Below are 23,655 nucleotides of genomic sequence, written 5' to 3'. Positions count from 1 at the left end.
CCAGCACCAGGACTGCTGCAGACCTGCTCTGGGTCCCTGGCTTGAGGCCTTGTTGCCCCATCTGTGTAGAAAGGGGTTAAGCCTGGCATCCTAGAATTGCAGAGGACCTCCCCTCTCTCGTCTTCTTCCTACTCCTCTGGGTGGCTTAAACATCCCCACATGATCAGTGCCAATTGATTCCTCCAGGCCCACAGTACCCGATGAGCCCCAAACCCTAAATCCTGACTTAGGCTCTGCTGCTGGCCTCACCAGCTTCACACCGCCACTCGTGGTCCCTGGGGAAAAATCCAGTGCACCATGTCTCTCTTGCTAAAGAATCTTTAGTGGCTCCCTATTGCCATCCAAAAAAAAAAAATTTTTTTTGTTGTTTTTTGAAGTAGGGTCTCACTCTGGTCCAGGCTGACCTGGAATTCACTATAGAGTCTCAGGAAGGCCTCGAATTTATGGCGTTCCTCCTGCCTCTGCCTCCCAAGTGCTGGGATTAAAGGCGTGCACCACCGCACCTGGCTTGCCATCCGAATACTGAAATCCTTCAGCTCTGTCCTCTAGGTCTCCCTTTGACCCTCCTCCTGTCCCCAAGCTGGGCTGTCTGCCACTCTCCCCAAACCCTTCCCAGAAGCCCCCAGCTACTAACTTCTCCTCAGGTAGTAGGTAGCAGAGCAGCCTACCTGTCTAGCTATGATGCATTGCTCATGATCACACTGAGTGACATGAGGCCAGGGGTGGGGGCTGGTCCTCACTGTGCCTCTACAGCACCTCAATATCGGCCTCAGGGTGGGAAGAGACAGGACAGAAGACCCTGAGGAGGCCAGACATTCAAACAAACATCAAGCCTCCTGACCAACCCCCTCCACCCACCCTAAATATAAGTTGACCATGAGAAACTGAAAGCTGTCTTTCTGCATACTGAAAGCATCTCACAGGGACCCATCTAAACTTGCTGTGGCTTACCATTTGGCTGGTCCTGTATCATTTCAGGGATTCTGAGTTATTACATCAGTAAGGCTTTTTAATTCTATTTTTAGAAATTTATTTATTTGAAAGAGAAAGAGAAGGAGAGAGAGCCTCCAGCCACATGTGCCACTTTATACATATTGTGCTTTTGTGGGTCATGGGGAATTGAACCTGGATCCTTTGGCTTTGCAGGCAGGTGCCTTAATGGCTAAGCCATCTCTCCAGCCCTATACCAGTAAGTTTTAAAGCAAGCCTCAGCTGACCCTGCCTATCCTCCTGGAAGGCAGGAGGACTTGAGATGTTCCCTGCAAGTGTGAGGTGTATTTGACCCAAACCATGCCCACCTCTCACCTGCATCCCCAGAAGGAAGCAGGAGGTGCCTGTCTTTTTGGCCACCAGAAGGCTCAGATCCTCCTGCAGGGGTATGGAGACAAGGCAGTCGGAGGACCTGAGAGGGAAGAGGTATGGATAGAAGTGAGTCTGGTCACCTGAGGCAAGCTTGAAACCAGGCTTTTCCATGGTCTCCACTTTATCTTCCAGTTCTCCAGATCACTCTGCCATTCTTCTGTCCCTTTAGAACTTTCTGTGGTTCCCACTGCCTGCAGAGGAAAGATCAAGGGGGCTGGAGAGATGGCTTAGTGGTTAAGGCACTTTCCTTTGAAGCCTAAGGACCAGGTTCAATTCTCCAGTACCCACATAAGCCAGATACACAAGATGGCGCGTGTGTCTGGAGTTCGTTTGCAGTGGCTAGAGGCCCTGGAGTGCCCCCCACTCAGAAAGATAGATAAAGAAATAAAATATTTTTTTTAAAAAAAAGAACAAGCACTGAATTCATGCATTGTACCTCCAACTTTTTATTCTATAACATATAATAGAGAGGCCATATATATTTAATCCAGGTTCAATCCCCTGTTAATATTTTAGCAGTTTCCCCCTTAGTTTAGCCATTTGATGGTAACTTGCAGACTTCATGACTCCTGCTCCTAAATATTGATCATATGTTTCCAGAGAGTAAGGCTATTCTTCTACATAAGACACTACCATTATTTTCAGAGAAAAGTAAGTTAAAATCACTCCCTAATCCTCAGTCCATATTCAAACTGTCCCCCAAATGTTTATACATCTCTGCACTGAGCAGCCTGCCTGCCTTCCTCCTCTCCCTATTATTCTTATTTCTCTTTCTCTCAGCTCTTTCCTCCCCCTCTCCTTTTCTTTCCCTAGCTCTCTTCATTCTTTCTTCCCTCCTTCTCTCCTCCTATCCCCTTTCCTTCTCTCCTAGGCTTTCCTTCCCCTTACTCCCTCCCTCCATCCCTGGTATCAGGATCTACTGGAAGTTTACATTTCATGTTTGATTGCTGTTACTTTAAATTTTCTGAATCTATAATCTATTTTATTTGTTTTTTAAAATATTTTTATTTATATGCAAGCAGAAAGAGAGAGAGAGACAAACACAGAGAGAGAAAGGCACACAGAAAGAATAGACACATGAGGGCCTCTAGTCACTGCAGACGAACTCCAGATGCATGTGCCACTCTGCATCTGGCTTTACATGGGTACTGGGGAATTGAACCTGGGTCATTAGGCTTTGCAGGCAAGTGCGTTAACCATTGAGAAATCTCTCCAGCACCTTTTTATTTGTTTTTTGAGAATAAGACTTTGCAGCCCAGGTTGGCCTGGAACTCACAGCAATCCTCTTGCCTTAGCCTCCCAAGTGCTAAGATTCAGGTAGATTGAGCCACCATGCCCAGCTCATGAATCTACTCAAATTGTAGCTAGGTATTATCGTGCTACCATCTGTTTGGGAGGCTGAGGCGGGAAGATCAAGTTCAAAGCCAGCTTGAGCTACAGAGACTACACAAAAAGCAAGCAAACAGGGCTGGATAGATGGCTTAGCAGTTAAGGCACTTGCCTGCAAAGCCAAAGGACCTCTGTTCGATTCCCCAGGACTGGGGAAATGGCATAGCAGTTATGGCATTGGCCTGCATAGCCTAAGGACAGGGGTTCGATTCCCCAGGACCCACGTAAGCCAGATGCACAAGGAGATGCATGTGTCTGGAGTTCTTATGTAGTGGCTGGAGGCCCTGGCATGCCCATTCTCTCTTTCTCTATATATGTCTCTTTCTCTCTCATAAATAGTTAAATAAATCAAATATTAAAAAAATAAAATATAATATTTAGGAAAAAACCCAAGCAAACAAATTCTTTTTAGAGTCCCCAACATTGATTTTTTTTTTAAAAAAAAAAAAAAAAAAAAGCTTATCGGATTATTTTTCGCAACCAGAAGCAGTTTATGGAAGGAAAGGGTTTAGTTCTGCTTATAGTTTTAAGCTTCATCATGGTAGGAGAAAGCATGGCAAAACAGAAAGCTGGGTCACATCATCCCACCCTGGCAAGAAGGAAGCGCAGGAGTGAGTGAGTGACTACCTGGCCCCGGCAGGCTGTGCGGCACCGTGCCATCCCAGAGCCGCAACGCAGCTCCTGCAGCAGGTTTCCACCTCCCCAAAGCCCCACCAGCGAGGGATCAAATAGGAAGCTTAATCACAAACGCATGACGCTATGGGGGCTACACCGCACAGTCAAATCACTACAATTATCATTTCAATATTTGTAAAATCCAGAATGTAAATGTTCTTTCTCAGTGTGGTGCTGGAGACTGAACCCAGGGCTTTGATCACGCTAAGCGAACACTCTTCATCCCTGAACCACCTCCTACACCGGCCCTTTTAGTTCTCCAGAAGGAATACCTTTCCCCAAAGCTCCACAACAGATTTTCTTTGATCTATTTTATTTATTTACAAGCATAGTGGGGGCAGGGAAGAGAATATGAATGGGAACCCCAGGGCCTAAGCTACTGCAAACAAACCCTACATGCATGTGCCACTTTGTGCATTTGGCTTTACATGGGTACTGGGGAATCGGACCCAGGTTGTTAGGCTTTGCAGGCTAACCTCTTAAGTGTTGATCCATCTCTCCAGCCCCACAACAGGTTCTCTTATGTATCTTTGGCCAGAACCCAGCTCCATGCCCACCCTGAACCTTCCTAGGGCCTCAGAGAATGGACTACATGGCACAGCCTCATTGGATTTAGATTTGTCCCTCCAGAGGTAATGGAACCTTTAGGAAGTGGCATCAATGGGGAGGAGGTGAGGTCACTAGGGAGGAGACATTGGGACCTGCTTCTTCTGTGTCTGCTTCCTGGCTACTGCCATGCTCGTGATGGGACCGAGGGCTGACAAGTCTCTTTTTGTTTGCTTGCTTGCTTGTTTATTTTGAGATACAGTCTCACTCCATTACCCAGGCTGGTCTAGAACTCATAGCAACCCTCCGGCCTCAACCTCCTGAGTGTTCTGTTTACGGTATGAACCACAACTCCTAGCTCCAAGTCTCGGGCTTCCCATCAGATTCCGTATAAGATTTTGAGCTGTGGAGTGAGTGGATGTTGTTTGCTGTCTGGAAAGACTACATCGAGCCCACTGGGCAAATGGAATGTCAGGGTGGGGCAGAGACAGGAGCCCAGTGAGAAGCTACTGCTCTTGCCAAGTGCATAAGGATATAGCTGCAATGGAAAAGTACCCAGCCCCCACATGGTGAGGCTCAATCCACATTCACTGGCCTGAGCTGAGCTTTCAGAGGGCAGGAACCATAGCTGGTTCACATTTATGTGTCTAGCCTGGGTCCTGAAGAGTGGAGGAGCTAGTCCACTTGAGTATGCCTGAGTCCAGGGAACCTTCAACTGTTAGGTTGAACACTACAATAAATACAACAATCTGACCTATTCCTAGTAGGGCTTGTGATAATTTCTGGTTAAGAACCTGTTAGGGGGCTGGAGAGATGGCTTAGCAGTTAACATGCTTGCCTGCAAAGCCAAAGGACCCAGGCTTGATTCCCTAGGACCCACAAAAAGCTGCATGCACATGGTGGCTCATGTGTTCCAGGTTTTGTTTGCATTGGTTGAGGCCCTGGTGCAGCCATTCTCTTTCTGCCTATCTGCCTGTTTCTCTCACACTCTCTCAAATAAATAAGTAAAATTCTTTTTTAAAGAATATGTTAAGGGCTAGCACTCAGGAGGCTGAGGTATGAGGACTGCTGTGAGATCATGGCCATGGCCAGCCTGAGACTACATAGTGAATTCCAGGTCAGCCTGGGCTAGAGTGAGATACTTCCTAAAAAAAAAAAAAAAAAAAGTGTTTGAGGGGGTTGAGGGCTGAAGAGATGGCTCAGTGAGTAAAGGCAGTAGCTTGCAAACCCTGCTGGCCTAGGTTTGACTCCCCAGCACCCATCTAAAGCCAGATGTACAAAGTAGTTTATTCACAGAGGCAAGAGACCCTGGCATGCCCATGCTTTCTCTTTCTCTGGTACTCTTTATCACACACACAAATATAGAAATACAAACTTTTTTTTAAAAAAAAAAAAAAAAGAAAGAAAGAGAGAAAGAAAGAATATGCCAGGCTGGGCGTGGTGACGCACACCTTTATCCCAGCACGTGGGAGTCAGGCAGGAGGATTGCCCAGAACTTGAGACCACCCTGAGACTAACTACATAGTGAATTCCAGGTCAGCCTGGGCTAGAGTGAGACGCTACCTCAAAAGACCAAAAAGAATATGCCAAGGCTGGATGTGTAGCACAGTGATAGTGCTTCTGAGGGTTTCTGGCCCCAGTACTACGAAGAAAAATGTTCTAAAACCATGCTTAACCCCTTCTCCAGAAACACCATTATATGGAGACAACTTGACATGACTGCATCCATCCCATCATAACTGCAATTGCTGCTCCTGAGTTATACTGGCTGGTTTTCGTGCTCAGCTTCCCAGAAAACCATAAATAAGATACAATCATTAGAATCATGTGGGGGTTAACTATTGGATCCTGGCTCCAGGGAGACACATGAGTCTTTCATATTATCTCAAGATAGCCGAGATTGTCCAGCCAGGTGAAGTCCTATGAATACACTCTTCTTTCCTTCTTTGTGTCCCAAATTGCAGAGGCCCAATTGTATCTCTTGCTGCTGCCCAGGATCAGGTTTTTGTTTTGTTTTGTTTTTTGAGGTAGGGCCTTGCTCTAGCCCAGGCTGATCTCCAACTCACAGTGATCCTCCTACCTCTGCCTCCTTAGTGCTGGAATTAAAGGCATGCACCACCACCCCTGGCTCAGGATCAGTTGTGTCTTTTTTAATTATTAAATTATTATACTTATTGAGGGAAGTACAGAGCCAAGGAAAGGTACCCACATAGCTAGAGATCCCATGTGGAGGGCCTGGGGAAACAATTCGCAGAGAGAAAGCAAAGTTCAAGGAGCTCCTGCCATGTGGGGAGCTGGAGGGGATGAAGGAGCCCATTTGGAAAGTAAGGGTGAGGGAGCCATCCCTGCTGGGCCTGCAGAGGAAAAACCTCACCCACAGCTAGAAGTACCCAAGTGGTCAGAGAGCCTGCCCTCCCCTTGCAAAGGTATTTATAACCTTATGGTTGTGGACCTTGTCTTCTGACTCAGGCGAACTAGAGGAACAGCTGGTTGGCTAGAGCTAGGGGCTGTCTCAGGAAGAGGGTATCCCTGACACCAAGTTCCAGGGGCTGAACTTGACCAATCCCAATGTTTAAATCCTATGAAAGACCTCCCTCCCAGGAGGGGTCCTGGTTGTAGAAAAACAGGTCTAAGGAAGTAGGCAAGAGATAAGTCAGATCATCTCTGATTTCAAGCAAGTGCAAACTTTCATGCCTTTTCCACCTTCAAGGGTCCAGTCACCCTAACTCTACCCTCCTCTTATTTCCCCCTCTCATGAGAAGACACTCTAACTGCTGTTAGAGGACAAGGGACTATGATGTCAGATCGTGAACTATTTCCTGCTGAATGGGGCATGAAGTTGTGGCAGTTAGAGAGTCTCTCTAGAGAGGAGAACTGCTCTAAAGGGCTGAAAGTGTATTGATGGAGTGAGGGGAAATAATCTTGGAAGAAAATGTTGGGGAGAAAGAAGTAAGAAAGAAGTAAGGAGTTAATGAGAAGTGAGCACACAGAGAACTGGTTGTCTACAGGGTTTTTCCTTCTTATGGACTTCTAGGCCTTGGGGAGCATTCGAGGGAACCCAGGTCGATGGAGTTGGATTGTCTTGGAACCATCTGAGCATGAGCTGGCTAAGATTTTCTTTCAGAACTGTTCATCAAATGGCACAGTTGTGTCTGACAAGGCCTGAATCTGTCTGTATGGCTTGTAAAATACATGAGATATTAGCAGACTTTTCAGGAACATCTACACAATATTTAACTTTGGTAATGGTGAATATACTATATTTTGTACAATAGTCTTCCAGAGTGAACCTTTTTAAATTTGTCCTGGGGGTGGCCAGGGCCAAAGGGTACTATGGAGCCACTGGGTGCCAATAAAGGCTGTACAACTATATTTTTGGTCTCAGGACTTATGGATGTCCTGGCACAAGTTAGAAGAGATTCACCATTGTTCCTAGTATAAGGAAGTCTTCTGAATTAAGCTACCCTTGGTCAGAATCATCCATAAATATTTTAGATTTGAAAACAACCCTTTTGACATCTATGATTGTTTTTCCTTATTATAGAATTAGAACTATTAGAGCTGGGAACAACATGTCTTAAGGCCTTGTTTGTTTCCCCTCTTGGAAAGCTCTTGTGTTACTTAACAAGCCATTCATATATTTGAGGTATCCCTTTATCTTTGGTTATACATTTCTTGCTGAGTGTTTAAGACCAAGCAGATAGCCAACATTTATCAAGGATTAACTTTGGAGGTCTCTAATGGCTCTGTAATGGAGACTTTAGGGACCCGGGAGCAGCCCTACAGCTTCTCCAGTATTGCTGCTGTCTGTTAGGATGAGTCAGAGCCGGGCTGGCCAAGTAGTTTTCCCTTCTTTGGAAACCAGGAGGACTGATTTTTCCTCAGTTGTGATGCTCCTGTCTCAGACTGTATACTGATTTTTTGTTTCTGGGTTTCTGTATTCTCCCTGATCAGGAAAATAGGTGACTTACCAGGGGGCCAATGTAGAAGTGTCCCATCATCTCCAGTGGCCTCAGGACCTGAGGATCAGTTTTTGTCAGTAAGTTCCACACCAAATTTCACTCTTGCTTTCTGCAGACTCAGAGCACCTTGGGGCAGGTCTTCACACAGGACCTGGTCTATTCCAGGAAGCTCATGAATCACTGAGACAGTTCACTCCTCTGTCCTCAGGGAGCATTAGTCCCACTGCCCATTCCAAAAAACAATGTGGAGAACAGTCAGGTAGACTTCTTGCGAACACAAAGTCCCCAGCTTGGGGCTTATGTTCTACCACTCCCCACCTCACACATATACATACATCTGTCTTGGTGCAGGGGATTGCAGGACATACCATTATAGGTCCTAAGCAGATATATATAAATATATATGTCATACACACATATATATAATGTCATAGGTACCTGCATATAATAGGTACCTGGCAGGCTGACCCCTGACAACCTGGGCTCAGTCTAGGCCTAAAATCCTGCTGTCCTTGGAAAGGCGGTGGGAACTCCAGGTGTTTGTAGCAAATCAGCCTCATGGAATACCACCAACAGGTAACATTTATTGCTCTCTGTGACCAGGAATTTGGGAGTAGTTCAGCTGGGTGCTTCTGGTTTTGAGTGAGGGAAGGTTGGAGGGTATGTAGTAAAGTCATAGTCAAGGTGTCAACTAGGGCTGTTGTCATCAAAAACTTGGCTGGCACACTGGCTATTTGTGGGAGAACTCAGTTTTCCTATATAGGCGTCTATCTGCCCACAGTGGCTGGCTTCTAGGAGTCCCAGAGAGCAGTCACAATGCGTATGCTGTAACCTTGGGGGTTAAATATCACCCCCTCTGCAATGTACTCTGGACCTCACAGGAGTGTGAGCACAAGGGAGTGCGCATATACATTGTAGGTGCCTGGCCATTAGGTGGCAAGGGACAGAGAGGAGCCTGGGCCACTCTCTGGGCCTCCTCATTGCTGACCACTGGGCTAGGCCTGACCCTGGCCTCATGGACATTCCAGAAAGTACTCCAGCCATCAGAGGGCTAATTCAGTGAACAAGGCATGTGGGCAGAGAGGAAAAGCAGAGCTGCAGAAACCAGGAGGAGCCTTTTGGGCACACATACCAATGCCTCAGACCCCTGGCAGATGTGCCCAGACCTGAGAGGGAGTTGCCCAGCCCCAGAGGAATCAGGGAGGTCCTCCAGATGCAAGTGGTGGGATGTTCAGGACAGCTTAGGACAGGAGGGGGACAGTGCTACGCCACACAGGCAGATAGGGGAGTGAGACTCACCAACACCTCTCTCCCGGCTCCTGTTGGGCACATGTTGTGTATCCTGTTGGTGACATACTATGCCCTGTTCTGGACAATGAGATCTAGCAGTGGAAAACACAAACAAACCTAACAATGGAAAGCATAGACAAATCTCTGACCTCGTGACAGGTAAAATTATGATGCTGGCTTGGGCATGGCGACTCATGTCTGCAATCCCAGCACTCTGGAGGCAGAGGTAGGAGGATAGTCATGAGTTTGAGGCTACCCTGAGACTACATAGCAAATTCCAGGTCAAAGAAAAAAAATAGAAAGAAAGAAAGAAGCTGGGTGTGATGGTGCACACCTTTCATCCCAGCACTTGGGAGGCAGAGATAGGAGAATCACTGAGAGTTCAAGGCCACCCTGAGACTACATAGTTACTTCCAGGTCAGCCTGGACCAAAGTGAGACCCTACCTCGAAAAACAAAACAAAAAAAAAAAAAAAAAAGAAAGAAAGAAAGAAAGGAAAGAAGGGTATTATAGCAATTCAATGTGTCCAGGCTGCCTTACTATGGGCACCACCATATACCCCTGTGATAGATGAAGAAACAGAGGCTTGGGGCTCAAAGTACTAGTTGAGGTCACAGAGCCCAGCCTAGCTCAGGCCCTGCCCATAGACATCCAGAGCCCAGGCAGACACAGCAGGCGCAGTGACCTCAACCTGGCTCTCCAGCACACACAGGGCCTCCCCTGCCTTGGTCAGAGACCTCCAAGCGCAGGGCTTGCCAACAGAGGGAGGAGGTGGGGCAGACTTGCACACGGATCACCCTCTGTGCTCGGGATCAGCCATGTGACTGATTAGTGGGGCTCTGAGTCCCACGGGAGGGACTCTAGGATTTTCAGGGATTGCTGTGGGGCAAAGTTTCTCTGAGGCTGACCTTCCTCCTCAGGGGCTGGGAAGATTCAGTGACTGACAAGGAGCTACCCAGCTGTGGGATCCCAACACTTAGGGACCCCACCTAGCCCATCACCTCATCTGTACCACAGGCTGAGAATGACTACAGTCACTGTGGGTGTGTCATGCATAGTGCATCATCGCCTGGAATTAGTGAGACACTCCATTCAGAAAGGGGGTGTTTCTCCCACTCATGGGTAAGGAAACAGGCCTAGAAGCAAGAATTAAGTCCATTGCTCAAATACATGTGCAACCCCTGAGCATGTCCTTTCAAATTGGACCTTTAAAATTCCTCTTGGGAGCTGAGGATGTAAGTCAGTTGGTAGAGGGCCTGCCTCGCATACACAAAGTCTTAAGTTCAATTCCTAGCAAGACATAAACTGGGTGTGGTGGTATAGATCTGCAATTCCAGCACTCAGGAAGTAGAGACAAGGAAGATCAGGAGCTCAGGTCATGTGCTGGTTTGAGTCAGGTGTCTCCCATAAACTTAGGTGTTCTGGATGCTAGGTTCCCTAGCTAATGGCAATTGGAAATTAATATCTCCTGGAGGCATTGTATTGTTGGGGGCGGGCTTATGGAAGGTTTAGCCAGTTTCCCCATGCCAGTGTTTGGCACACTCTCCTGTTGCTATTGTCCACCTTATGTTGGCCAGGGGGTGATGTCCATCCTCTGCTCATGCCATCATTTTCCCTGCCATTGTGGAGCTTCCCCTCATGCCTGAAAGCCAAAATAAAGCTCTTTTTCCCAGAAGCTGCTCTTGGTTGGGTGATTTCTATGAGCAATGCGAACCTGACTGCAACAGGTCATTCTCAACTACATGGTGACTTTGAAGCCAGCCTTGGATCTATAGCACCTCATTTCAAACCCCTAACTCAAAAAAGTTCTTAAGATCTGCTAGAGAATGATCTTTCTTTGGTTGCCATACTAACCCCATCCAGCAATATCACTAGCCTGGACAGCTAGATAGGTGAGGACAGCTAATGCCAAGAAAGCTCAAATTCTGGCAGATCTGGATCTACCGCTGTGGGCCCACCAAAGCTACGGCTGTCTTTTACTTGATGTATCTCATTCAAAGTATATATTTTCCTAGGCTGGAGAGATTATTTAGTGGTTAAGGCATTTTCCTGCAAAGCCAAAGGACCGAGGTTCAATTCCCCAGGACCTACACAATGTGGCACATGCATCTGGAGTTAGTTTCAGTGGCTAGAGGCCCTGTAGTACCCATTCTCTCTCTCTCTCTCTCTCTCTCTCTCTCTCTCTCTCTCTCTCTCTCTCTCAAACAAACAAATAAAAATAAAATCAAAGTATTTTTCTTCTTTTATTATTAATTCACACATGTCTATGTACAAAGAATATAGGCCAATGTCATTAGTATTTTTTGTATTATGCATTTGGGGTGTTTTGCTTTATTTTGTTGTTGTTTATTTTGTTTTTTTTTTTTTGGGGGGGGAGGGATTTTGAGACAAGGTCTTGTGATGTAACCCAGGCTAGTATGGTACTTCCTATGTACCTCAGGCTGGCCTTGAACTCACAGCAGTTCTATTATCTAAGCTTCCCACAAGCTGGGATTACAGTCATGTGCAGCCATACCTGGCTAGGCGCTGGCAACTGAAGCCAGGGTCTTGTATGTGTCAGGCAAGCACTGTGCCACCCCCTCACTGTTTATGGAAAGAGGATCATGCTGAGTGTGTCCTTATGGAACCTGTCTTTTTTCCCACATACTATATGGCCCTGAGGTTCATCTCTGCTGATATGTGTAGGTACTGCTCATTTATTTTCACTGCTGTATAGTACCCCACAGAAAGTGCTCAATCCATTGTTTCACTTTCACTATCCATGGGGTATGACTTTTGTCTCAGTATTACACATGGGAAAACTGGGGCTCAGAGAGGCTAACAAGCCTGGGTGGGATCAGCCAGCTTCAGAGTGGCAGGAAAGCACCAAATGATTTCCAGATGCTATAGCTCCCATGAGTCTTCACACTGAGTACGTGAACAAAAAGACCTCTGAGCTATCCTTGGAGGCCATCTGATCAGAAAGGGAACTTTGACTAGGGATAGAGTGGTCAGGAAACACCCTCAGCTCCACAGCCATCCATGACCTCTCTCCAGCCCAGAGGCAGGTTGAGGACATGACAAGTGGATCACGGGGGGACTGTGGTTCCCCAGCTTGATGTCATGGTTCATACCTATAGTCCCAGCACCTGTAAGGCTGTGTCAGGAGAATTGTTATGAATTCAAGGCTATCCTGGGCCACATAGTGAGTTCCAGGTCAACTTGAGCTACAGTGCAAGACTCTGTCTCAAGAAAACATCTGCCCCTCCCCCAAAATATACCTATTGCCCAGGACCCTTAATCAGAGCTTCCTGAGCCAGATTCCACTCTGCATCTCAGTTTCCTTAGATGGATCCAGAGCAGGGTGGGACCATCATTCAGAGTGCTGAGATGCAAAGATTTGAGGGGCTTCTGTTATGAGCGGTTTTGTCCAGACTCATTCATTAATCCATTCATCCGTCCATTTATCCATCAAACATGTGCTGGAAATGTGTTATGCCAGGTGCTACGTAGGGCTCTGGGGACACAGTAGGGATTAGAATTAGGAGCTGGAAAGGGACAAGGACACAGTCACCCAAGGCAGCAAGTGAAATTCTCACCACAGTGGGAGACTGGCAGTGATGTTGACGCACTTATCCCTCTGCATGTCCCTCTCCTGTCCTGTGGGATGGGTGAGGAAGAGAGTCTGTCTTCCTGCCTCGATTGTGTGAGGTCTAGCCCAAGCCCTCAGGGAGAAGAAGCTTCTGAAAGCCCCGAAAGCTGTCTCAGAGCTCAGAGTCAAGGCTGTTGGCCATCCCCTCCTCAGCAGGCCACAGGATTCAACGGCAGACACAGTCCAGCGGTAAGCTCGTGTCTCGGGCGGGCAGGTACGTCACCCTCAGGACAGAGGAGGAAACCCCTCCTCTGTTCTGCCTCCCCCTCCTTGGGGGAACAACAGCTGCTTTTCTCAGTCTCCACGGCTGCCCCCCACCCACTATCAACCCTCCATGCCTGGCACAGACCCACCCTTCCCTTCCTGTCAGGGAAAGCACCAGGCACCACTGTGACAAACCTGGCAGGCAGAGCCAATTCCTGGCATTTTTGTAAACTTCCCTGGGCTGAGCCACACATGTCCTCTCTAGGAAACCACATGTGAGGTGGCCCTGAGTGCCAAGGGTCCTGTAAGTAACATCCGATCTTTGCCAGTTGATCTATTTCCGAATAACCCCCAGGATGAGGTGACTTGGGCCAAATAGGAGTCTCACCCAGGACAGAGAGGTGGCAGGTGGGCTCAGAAGCTTGGGTTGTGACTCAGGTAGATTTCGAGGCTCTGGGTTTCAATTCCCAAGTTGGGACAGACAGCCTGCATGTTGACCTTGGTGCCACTGTGTGGCCCTGGGCAGGAGGCTTTGCACTGTCTGTGTTTTCGTCCGCCCTTGCTTTGCCTGGTGGCAGGGTATGATAAAGAGGAGAGTAGTGTCACCCGAAAATGCTAGGATAGGAACAAATGTAGAGCTATGCTGGGCATGGTGGCGCATGCCTTTAATCCCAGTACTTGGGAGGCAGAGGTAGGAGGATCGCTGCCAGTTCAAAGCCACCCTGAGACTACACAGTGAATTCCAGGTCAATGTGGGCTAGAATGAAACTCTACCTCAAAAACACAAAACAAACAAACAAACAAAAAGTTAGGGTTAGGATGGGGAATGTACCACAGCTTCTGTGCTCCTGGGTCATGAGGCCAGGAAGGCTGGGCTGGTGAGATGTGTAGGGGCCAAGGCTGGTTAAATGCCTGGGAAGTATGGCAAAGGAAGGAGCCAGAGGCAAAACCACACCCCTAGCTTTAAAAAAAAAAACTGCTGAAACTTTCATCTACTTTTATTTAGAAGCAGCATGGTCCAGGCTGGCCTTGAAGGTACAATCCTCCTTCCTCGACCTCCCAAGTAGCTGGATATACAGGCACACACTATCAGGCCTGGCTTATCCCATTTTATAGTTGAAATAGGTGAGGTACAGAGCTTAATACCAGGCACTTTGCACCTAGATATTGGGCCATGGAGTATGATTAGCCTCAGTTTCACAGAGGGCCAAGGAAAGGTGCTTCAATTCCCAGTCCTCAAACACAGCAGGCTCTGTTGGGAGGGAGCTGAAGATCAGACAAGATGCAGGCAAGGCAGGGGCTGGACCTTTGAAAATCCCATACAGTCCACAATCACAACCCTCTCTGGGTTTTGGGACCATAGAAGCAGAAAAGATAGAGCCAAGCATGGTGGCACATCACTCAGGAGGCAGAGGTAGGAGGATCACTGTGAGTTTGAGGCCACCCTGAAACTACATAGTGAATTGCAGGTCAGCCTGAGCTAGAGTGAGACCCTACCTCAAAAAACAAAACAAAACAAAAAATTTAAATGAGGGCTGGGGAGATTGCTTAGCATTAAGGTGCTTGCCTACAAAGCCAAAGGACTCAGGTTCAGTTCCCCAGGATCCACATGCACATGCATGTGGAGTTCATTTGCAGCAGCTGGAGGCCCTGATGTGCCCATTCTCTCTCTCTCTCTCTCTCTCTGCTCCTTTCTCTCTCTCACACACAAATTAAGTAAATAAAACTTTAAAATATATATTAAAAAATTAAATGAGGTAGGCGTGGTGGCCCATGTCTTTAATCCTGGAACTTAGGAAGCAGAGGTAGGAGGATCTCCATGAGTTCAAAGCCAGGCTGAGACTACATAGTGAATTCCAGTCAGGTACCCTGGAAAAACAATCCAACAAATTAAATTAAAAGATTTTTTAAAAAAATTACAAGTTATAGCTAAACGTGGTGGTACATGCCTTTAATTCCAACACTTGGGAGGCAGAGGTAGGAGGATCACTGAGAGTTCAAGGCCACCCTGAGACTAATTCCAGGTCAGACTGGGCTAGAGGGAGACCCTTCCTCAAAACAAACAAACAAACAAAAATTACAAATTACAAATTAGGTGTGGTGGTGCATGCCTCTAATCCCAACACTTGGGAGGTGGAAGAAGGAGAATTTGAAATTTCAGGTTATTCTCAGCTAGTTTGAGGTCAGCCTGAGCAACATAACACCCCACCCCAACTCAAAAAAAAAAAAAAAATGTAAAGAACAAGAAATGAGAGTATCTGTGGTCATAGCACACAATGGCTATATTTATGTGCAAATCCTGGCATTAATTATGGTGTGAACATATAGCCAATCCCTCTCCTGCGGCACTCTTAGGGCCAAATAAGGAAGTTCAAGGGGCATGATCACGAGTGCCAGTGTTCCCCTGGTCCTTGCCCTGCTGGGAAGAAAATGAGGTCATGGTGGAAAAGCATTTGGCTGGGTGCCTGGGATGTCAGAGTTGCTCAATATTCTTAATCTCTAATACTACCTAGTCATCCAGGTAGGGAACCGGAGGCTCTGGGGACAGGCAGCACAGCCAAGGTCAGGCAGCACGCAGGTGGCGAAACAGGAGTCAGAGAGGGGCTTCTGAGGTGGACTTGGTCCCTTCCAGTCCCAGCTCTGTCTGGGAGGCAAGCCTGAGGTCCAGAAGGGTGATGGTGGTGGCCGCAGGTGATGGGTGCGGCTGGCCCCAGAGGTCTCTCTGGGGCTGGCAGCTGAGCTGGGAAACATGAGGCACTTTTGAGAATCTTGTGTCATGGGGCCAGGCCTGGGGCCACATGGGAACAGTTACAAGTGGCTTTTGAAGTCTTCCAGTGTGGGGCAAGGACACATTGCTCTAGGAAAGGTGCAGTCAGGTGTTTGAGACAGACAGTGAATGTAGTAACTGGAGCAGTACTGGTAATCCACCGTAATTCATGTGCTGGTCAGAGCTTCAATTCTTGGGAGCTGGGGAGGTGGCTTAGTGGTTAAGGCACTTGCTTATGTAAGCCTAGGGAACCAGGTTCAATTCCCCAGTACCTATGTAAGCCAGATGCAGAAGATGGTGCATGTTTGTTTTGCTTTTTTTTTTTTTTTTTTTTGTGTGTGTGTGTGTGTGTGTGTGTGTGTGTGTGTGTGTGTGTTTTCAAGGTAGGATCTCATTCTAGTCAAGGCTGACCTGCAACTCACTCTGTAGTTCCAGGCTGGCCTCGAACTCACAGCAATCCTCCTACCTCTGCCTTGCAAATGCTGGGATTACAGGCATGTGCCACCACACTAGGCAGAAGATGGCGCTTGTGTCTGGAGTTCCTTTGCCATGGCTAGATGCCCTGGCACACCCATTCTCTCTCTGTGTCTCTGGCCCCTCCCCTCTCTCTCAAATGAACCAATGAATGAGTAAAGAAATGAAAGCTTCAATTCTCTCCACAGCTGAGGTGGGTCTGAGGGGTAGGCTGGTGTCCTTGTGTATTTCAAGAGTGGGAGACCGAGGCTCAGGTCAGGGGCCTTGGGTGTCAGGGATGGTCAGAGTTCTGGTGGGAGGAGGGATGGGCCCAGAGTCTCTGCAAGCAGCAGCACAAAGGCTGCAAAGCTAATCACCTGTTGTTTGTGTTTTTATTTTCTTTGTGGTTTTTCAAAGTAGGATCTAGCTCAAGCCCAGGCTGACCTGGAATTCACTATGAGGTCTCAGGGTGGCCTGGAACTCATGGCAATTCGCCTACCTCTGCCTCCCAGGTGCGGAGATTAAAGGTGTGTGCCACCACACCCAGCTAATCACCTGATGAAGGCAGAGCGTCAGGGAAGGAGGGGCTTGACAGGATGGCGGCCGGTAGCAGCAGGCCTCAGAGCACAGGGTAGGGCAGACCCAGGTAAACTGGGCCACCTTTCACAGGCTGAATGTCTGCAAGCCACCAGACTGGGTCAATCTTTTTTTTTTTTTTGAGACAGGGTGCTCACTCTATAGCCCAGGCTAGCCTAGAACTCCTTTCGTAGCCTAGACTGGCTGGAACTTGCCTTCTGCCTCAGTCTTTCAAGAGCTTGGATTAGAGACATGCACCACCATGCTCACTGTGGGTCCAGTGTTTTTATTTTTATTTTTTAATATTTATTTACTTATGAGAGAGAGACACAGAGAGAGAATGGGCATGCCAGGGCCTCTAGCCACTCCATATGAACTCCAAACACATGTGCCTCCTTGTGCATCTGGCTTACATGGGTCCTGGGGAATCGAGCCCAGGTCCTTAGGTTTTGCAGGCCAATGTCATAACCGCTAACCCATTTCTCCAGTCCCCCAGTGTTTCTGTTTTTAAAATCTTCCCATCAGTAGGCAACACTGGCTAAGCTCCAGGCTTGACTCTGGGTACCTTTTGTGCATTAATCCTCACAACAGTTCTCAGACCGGCAGGACATCCTGGGGCTATCCTTACGCTGCACAGGTGGTGAAACAGAGGCAAAGAACCAGCCTGAGGGCACAGAACTATGAAGAGGCCAACTGGAGATTTGAACTGGGCCTTCTGGCTCTGGAGTCCTTGGGCTCAGCCACTCCACTACCCAGTACTGTTGCCCAGGTTGCTCATTTAAAAAGACTCTCTCTCAGGCTGTAAAGATGGCTTAGTGGTTAAAGACACTTGATTGTCAAGCCTGAATGCCTGATGACTGGAGTTCAATTCCCCAGTACCCAAGTAAAGCCAGATGCACAAAGTGGCCCATGCATCTGGAGTTTGCAGTAGCAGTATGCCCTGGCACACCCATACTCACTCTCTTTCTATCTGCCTCTTTCTCGTCTCTTCCCCCAATTAAATAAATAAAAATAATTTTGAAAATAGATTTTTCTGTAGTGGTGCACTCATTTAATTTCAGTACTCTGGAGGCAGAGGTAGGAGGTTCACTATGAATTTGAAGCCAGCCTGGGACTACATAGTGAATTCCAGGTTAGCTGAGACTAGATAGATTTTCTTAGAATGAACTTGAGGAATGGCCACTACTCTTTGATAAAGTGTATCATAGAAACAAGTATTATGAAAGAAGAAATTATTACTATTACTTTTGGTTTTTCAAGATTGGGTCTCACTCTAGTCCATGCTGACTTGGAATTCACTCTAGTCTAAGGCTTGTCTTAAACTCACAGTGATCTTCCTATCTGTGCCTCCCAGTGCTGGGATTAAAGGAGTGCTCCAGAATATACCCAGCTGGACACATTTACTGCATTGGGGATGTAGCTCAGTTGATAGAATGCTTGCTTAGCATTCATGAAGTCCTGAGCTTGATCCAGTGCTGCATAAACAGGCAACACATACTGTCTTCCTAGCACTTGGGAGGAAAAGGCAGAAAAATCAAAAGTTCAAAGTCACTCTTAGCTACATAGCAAGTTTGAGACCACCTTCAGATACATGAGACCCTGTCTTTAAAAAAAAAAAAAAAAAAAAAAAAAAAACCTCAAGCCAGCACTTGGGAGGCAGAGGTAGGAGGATCGCCATGAGTTCGAGGCCATCCTGAGACTACATAGGGAATTCCAGGTCAGCTTGAAAGGGGGGTAGAGTTAGGGTGACTGGACCCTTGAAGGTGAAAAGCGCAGGAAAGTTTGCGCTTGTGAGAAATCAATGATCATCTGACTTCTTATCTCTTGCCTAGTGCCCCAAACCTGTTTTTCCACAAACAGCCAGGACCCCTCCTGGGAGGGAGGTCTTTCATAGGATTTAAACATTGTGGTTGCTCAGGTTCAGTTCCTAACCTCTTCCAGAAAGAGCCCCTAACCCTAACCAACCAGCTGTCCCTCTGGTTCACCTGAAGACAGTCCGTCCCCATAAGGTCATAAATACCTTTGCCAGGGGAGGCAGCCTCTCTCTCTCATCACTTGAGAACTTCCAGCTGTGGGTGAGTTTTTCCCTCAGCCTAGGCCCTAGCCCAGGCCCAGCTGGGAGGGCCCCTCCTTTATCTTTATCTCCTCCAGCTCCCCACATGGTAGGAGCCCCTTGAACTTTCTTTTTTCTTTTCACGCTTTCCCCGCTAGGACCTCTAGCCACGTGGGTGCCTTTCCTTGGATCTACTTCACTGAACAAATAATTTAATAATTATCCTACTCAGTTTTCTTTTTTATTCAATTCCTTCATTAAAGTTAGAAACAAAACCTAGGGTTTGGGGGTCAAGGACGTTCCTGGACCCCATCACAAGCCTGAGCTAGCATGAGACCCTACCTCGAAAAAACAAACAAAATTCCCCTGGATACTGTTACATGTTCAGCGCCAGAGACTTGCTTTCTATTTGTTGAAAGGATAGAGTAGCAAGTGGCAGATGTGTCAGGCTGTCCAACAGACAATCCCCATTGATAGGTGGCAGACCTGAGACTCCGTGCCATTGGTCACTTGTCAGAGGCCCCTGGCCAGGTGAGGCTGAGCAGCCTGCCTGGATTTCTTGATTCCCTAGAGGTACTTTGGGACCATTCATCATGCAGCCATCTGCCGGGTGGCAAGCTCTCTCTCACTGCAGAAGTAGTCTGAGCTGGGTATTTTTTTTTCTCTCTCTCTCTCTCTCTCTCTCTCTCTCTCTCTCTCTCTCTTTTTTTTGTTTATTTTTATTTATTTATTTGAGAGTGACATGCAAACAGGCAGAGAGAGAGACAGAGAGAGAGAGAATGGGTGCACCAGGGCCTCCAGCCTCTGCAAAGGAACTCCAGACACATGCGCCCCCTTGTGCATCTGGCTTATGTGGGTCCTGGGGAATCGAGCTTCAAATTGGGATCCTTAGGCTTCACAGTTAAGCACTTAACCATTAAGCCATCTCTCCAGCCCAGACTTTAAAAAAAACCTTTGATCATCAGTAACAAGTCACTCTTGTGGGATACAGTGTGATATTTCTGCATATAACCTGTTACATCAAATCAGGGTTCTTAAGTTTCTCTCTCCTATGGTTACATTGTCTCTGGAGGTGATCACAGCTCTGTGTGCTCTGCCCTTTTGGCATCCTCATACTTCCCTTCAAGCAGTCCCTGTAAGTCCTTTCTACTCATTAATTCTACTCACCACCCATCCATCAAGGCCACAGGGCCCCTGCAGCTGCAGCTCTGTCCTTGGAGAGAGATGTGTGGGAGGGAGATAACCAGGAGGCAGCTGGACCATCTCACAGGAAAGGATGCACAGCCCAAGAAGCAGCTGCTTGGCCAGGTCGAGGAAGGCTCCTTGGATGAGGAAGCTCCAGGATCCCTAGCCTGAGCTCCACAGGGCACAGTCTAGCCTCAAGCTTTGCTGATGGTGGTAGGGGAAGAACGCATGTGCCTCAAGACGCAGCTTCCCTGCCTTGGAAAGCAAGTTCAGGATTCTCTAAATTTGTTTGTTTTTATTTATTTATTTGAGAGTGACAGACAGAGAGAAAGAGGCAGATAGAGACAAAGAGAGAGAGAATGGGCGTGCCAGGGGCCTCCAGCCACTGCAAACAAACTCCAGACACGTGTGTCCCCTTGTGCATCTGGCTGACGTGGGTCCTGGGGAATTGAGCCTCAAACCGGGGTCCTTAGGCTTCACAGGCAAGCACTTAACTGCTAAGCCATCTATCCAGCCCTCCAGATTTGCTTATCAAGTCCTCATCAACATCTGCCCCTTGGCTGGAGGCCCACAGATGACCCCCACTAAAGTCTAGTCACAGGTCTATCAAGCCGGGAGGGCGTCCATGAATATGGACAAAGCTATGTGAGTTCAGAGCGAGCACTGGACTTGCTCAAGGTCACAGGACCAAGCAGTAGCTGAAGCAGATTGCGGGCACTGGACTCTCCTTCCTTTCCCACCTTGTGTTCAGGTCCTCTTTGGTTTCAAGGCCAAGGAGTCTGGCCATTACTGTTCCTCTATAGAGTTGCTTGGCATCTGCTCAGGTCCATGGGCATCTTGGAGACTCAGGGAAGAGTGACAGCAACAGGTTTCATTGCTGTTTAGACAGGGTCTTGCAGAGCTTGCAGGCTAGCCTCAAACTAGCTGCATAACTGAGGCTGGTCTTGGATGCCTCACCCTCCCTCCTCCACCTCCCAAGCGTCAGGATTATCGGCTCCCACGCTCATCTGACAATAACAATGATAGCTTGCCTCTCTCAACCCTAACGTTCTCATGTTTTACCCTCAAACCTGAAGAGTTAATACTATTATCTCCTCTCTTGCTGGCTGGAGGCCCAGGGAGGACAAGTAACTGGCCCCAGCTTCATAACAGGCAGGTGTTGTGCATGGCTAAGATCCAAGCTGAGGACATCTGGTTCTGCAGGTCACCCATGGAGTCAAGTGTCTGACTGGTTTCCAAGTCACAGGCACCTAGATAACCTCCACACCCTAGGCCATCGGGAAGACAGACACATCAACAAACACTCTGTAATTACGTGGAGATCCAGTGAGGTTGGGAGTGTGTCCAGGTGACAACACAGTCCCATCCAAATGTGGGGTCATTTCCAGGAGTGAAAAGTGACATGTCTTCTTCAGTAGTATGCTTTCCTTAAGTCACTCTTGGCCCTGAACTTCTAGGTGTGTCACTGAGAAGAAACTAACATGACCTTGGCAGAACTCGGCTACCAGCCCAGAGGCAGGGCAGGGCCAGCTCACAGCCAGTACTGGCTCCCAAAACAGGCACATGTACCCCTCCACATCACCCAGCCAACCATGGCACGGGGGCTGACAGGTGAGATCCTCAGGCTCCAAGCATGTTCTGCTCACACCTGCCTTGACTTGCCTGCTGGAATGTGGAGCCCTAGCAGGGAGGAGCTGAGTGAGGCTTGGGTGCTCCTTGGATGGAGGGTGACTTTGGAACCAGCCACCACTGCGTTTGAATCTGGGCTCGGAGCTTCTCAGCTGGGAACTGCTCAGATATATCTGAACACCTCAGGGTTTAAATGTCCTCTGTGAAATGGGAGCAGCAGTGCCAGACTTCCAGTTTGTGTTGTGAACAATGAGACGAGAGCCTGGAAAGCAACTGGTTAACGGCAGGCCCACAGACCATGATGTCCACCCTGTGTAAACCAACTGCTCCCAAAGCCCTGGGTCTGTGACCTTGACTAGGGCCATGATGACTTGTAGGAATGGGTTAAGATGATCAATCTGGACCCTCCACTAAGGATGCAAGGATGCCCAGTCCAGACCAGGACATATTAGACAGATGGGCTGGTCATGAATGTGCCACCCTCCCCTATCCTCCTCAGTCACACTTCTCCTCTCCCCCGCTTCCCTCCTCACTCTTTCCTCCCTTCCCTGGTCCTTCTTGTCCTTCCTTACAGCGGTCCGTGAGGCCTGTGTGATCTAACCCCTGACACCCCACAGAACTTACTCCTCAGTTCCTACCTCTCGCTCATCCTGCTCCTGCCCCACTGGGCTCCTGGCTGCACCTCCCGAGAGCACGAACAGGGCCTCAGGACTTGTGTACCCGCCCCCCCCGCCCCCCTGCCATGCTCTTCTCCCAAACACTGCGTGACTCCTTCCTTCTACCACCTGTTTGACTTCAGCTCAAATATCCTCCTGTCAGGGCAGGATGGCACCCTCTCCCTCCACTCCTAGTTTCTGGTTTCTCTTTTTATAATTTCATAATCTGTTGTGCCATTTATTTATTTATTTCTCTTGTCATCTGTTCCCTCTCTCACTCTGAGCAGTGCTCACACTTTGTGCTTGGCCTTCTACAGCTCAGCCTTCCCAAGAAGCCCCCGGCTCCCTTCCTTGTGCCTCTGTCAGGAAATTATCCTTCTCTCGTCAATACTGGAGGCCCCGCATAGATGGAGCTATATGGCGAAGTGGGGGTTAGCCAGTAAACCAAGGTGACTGAAGTACGCCCCCCAATCTGAAAATCTGGTTGATGTATTCCCAAGTAGCAGGAGGAAGAAAGGTTCAGGTGGTGGGGTCAAAACAAGGAGAGCAGGCTGGGGAAGCTGGCTCAGTAGATAAAGTGTGAGAGAGTACCTGCATTCAGCACTACTGACTCCATGGAAAAGCCCGAAGTCGTGGAAGGATTCTGTGATCCCAGCACTGATGACGAGATGGGAGGCAGAAACTGCAGATTTTCAGAACTGCAGAAGCTTGTGAACCAGTTAGTGCAGCAAAGAACAGGAATGAATATGACTCTTTCTCTCTCTAATAAATAAAATAAAATAAAAAATAAATTTGGGCTGGAGAGATGGCTTAGCAGTTAAGGGGCATGCCTGTGAAGCCTGAGGACCCAAGTTCAACTCTCCTGAACCCACATAAGCCAGATGCACATGGTGGTGCATGTATCTGGAGTTTGTTTGAAGTAGCTGGAGGCCTTGATGTGCCCATTCTCTCTCTCTGTAATACATAAATAAAAATTTTAAAATATGAATATGAGAGACCCTGCTTCAAATGAGGAGAAAGACAAGAACCAATCCTGGAAAGTTGTTCACTGCCCTCCATACACATGCTGTGGTATGTGTGTGACTGTGTTCACACACACGAACGTATCACACAAGGTCACATACACACCAAATACACCTTTAATCCCAGCACTCAGGAGGCAGAGGTAGGAAGATCACCATGAGTTCGAGGCCACCCTGAGAATACATAGTGAATTCCAGGTCAGCCTGGACTCGAGTGAAACCCTACCTCAAAAAAATAAGATAAAATAAAATAAA

This window comes from Jaculus jaculus, chromosome 6 (assembly GCF_020740685.1).
Source record: "Jaculus jaculus isolate mJacJac1 chromosome 6, mJacJac1.mat.Y.cur, whole genome shotgun sequence".
Classification (NCBI taxonomy): Eukaryota; Metazoa; Chordata; class Mammalia; order Rodentia; family Dipodidae; genus Jaculus; species Jaculus jaculus.
This window is presented reverse-complemented; position numbering follows the sequence as displayed.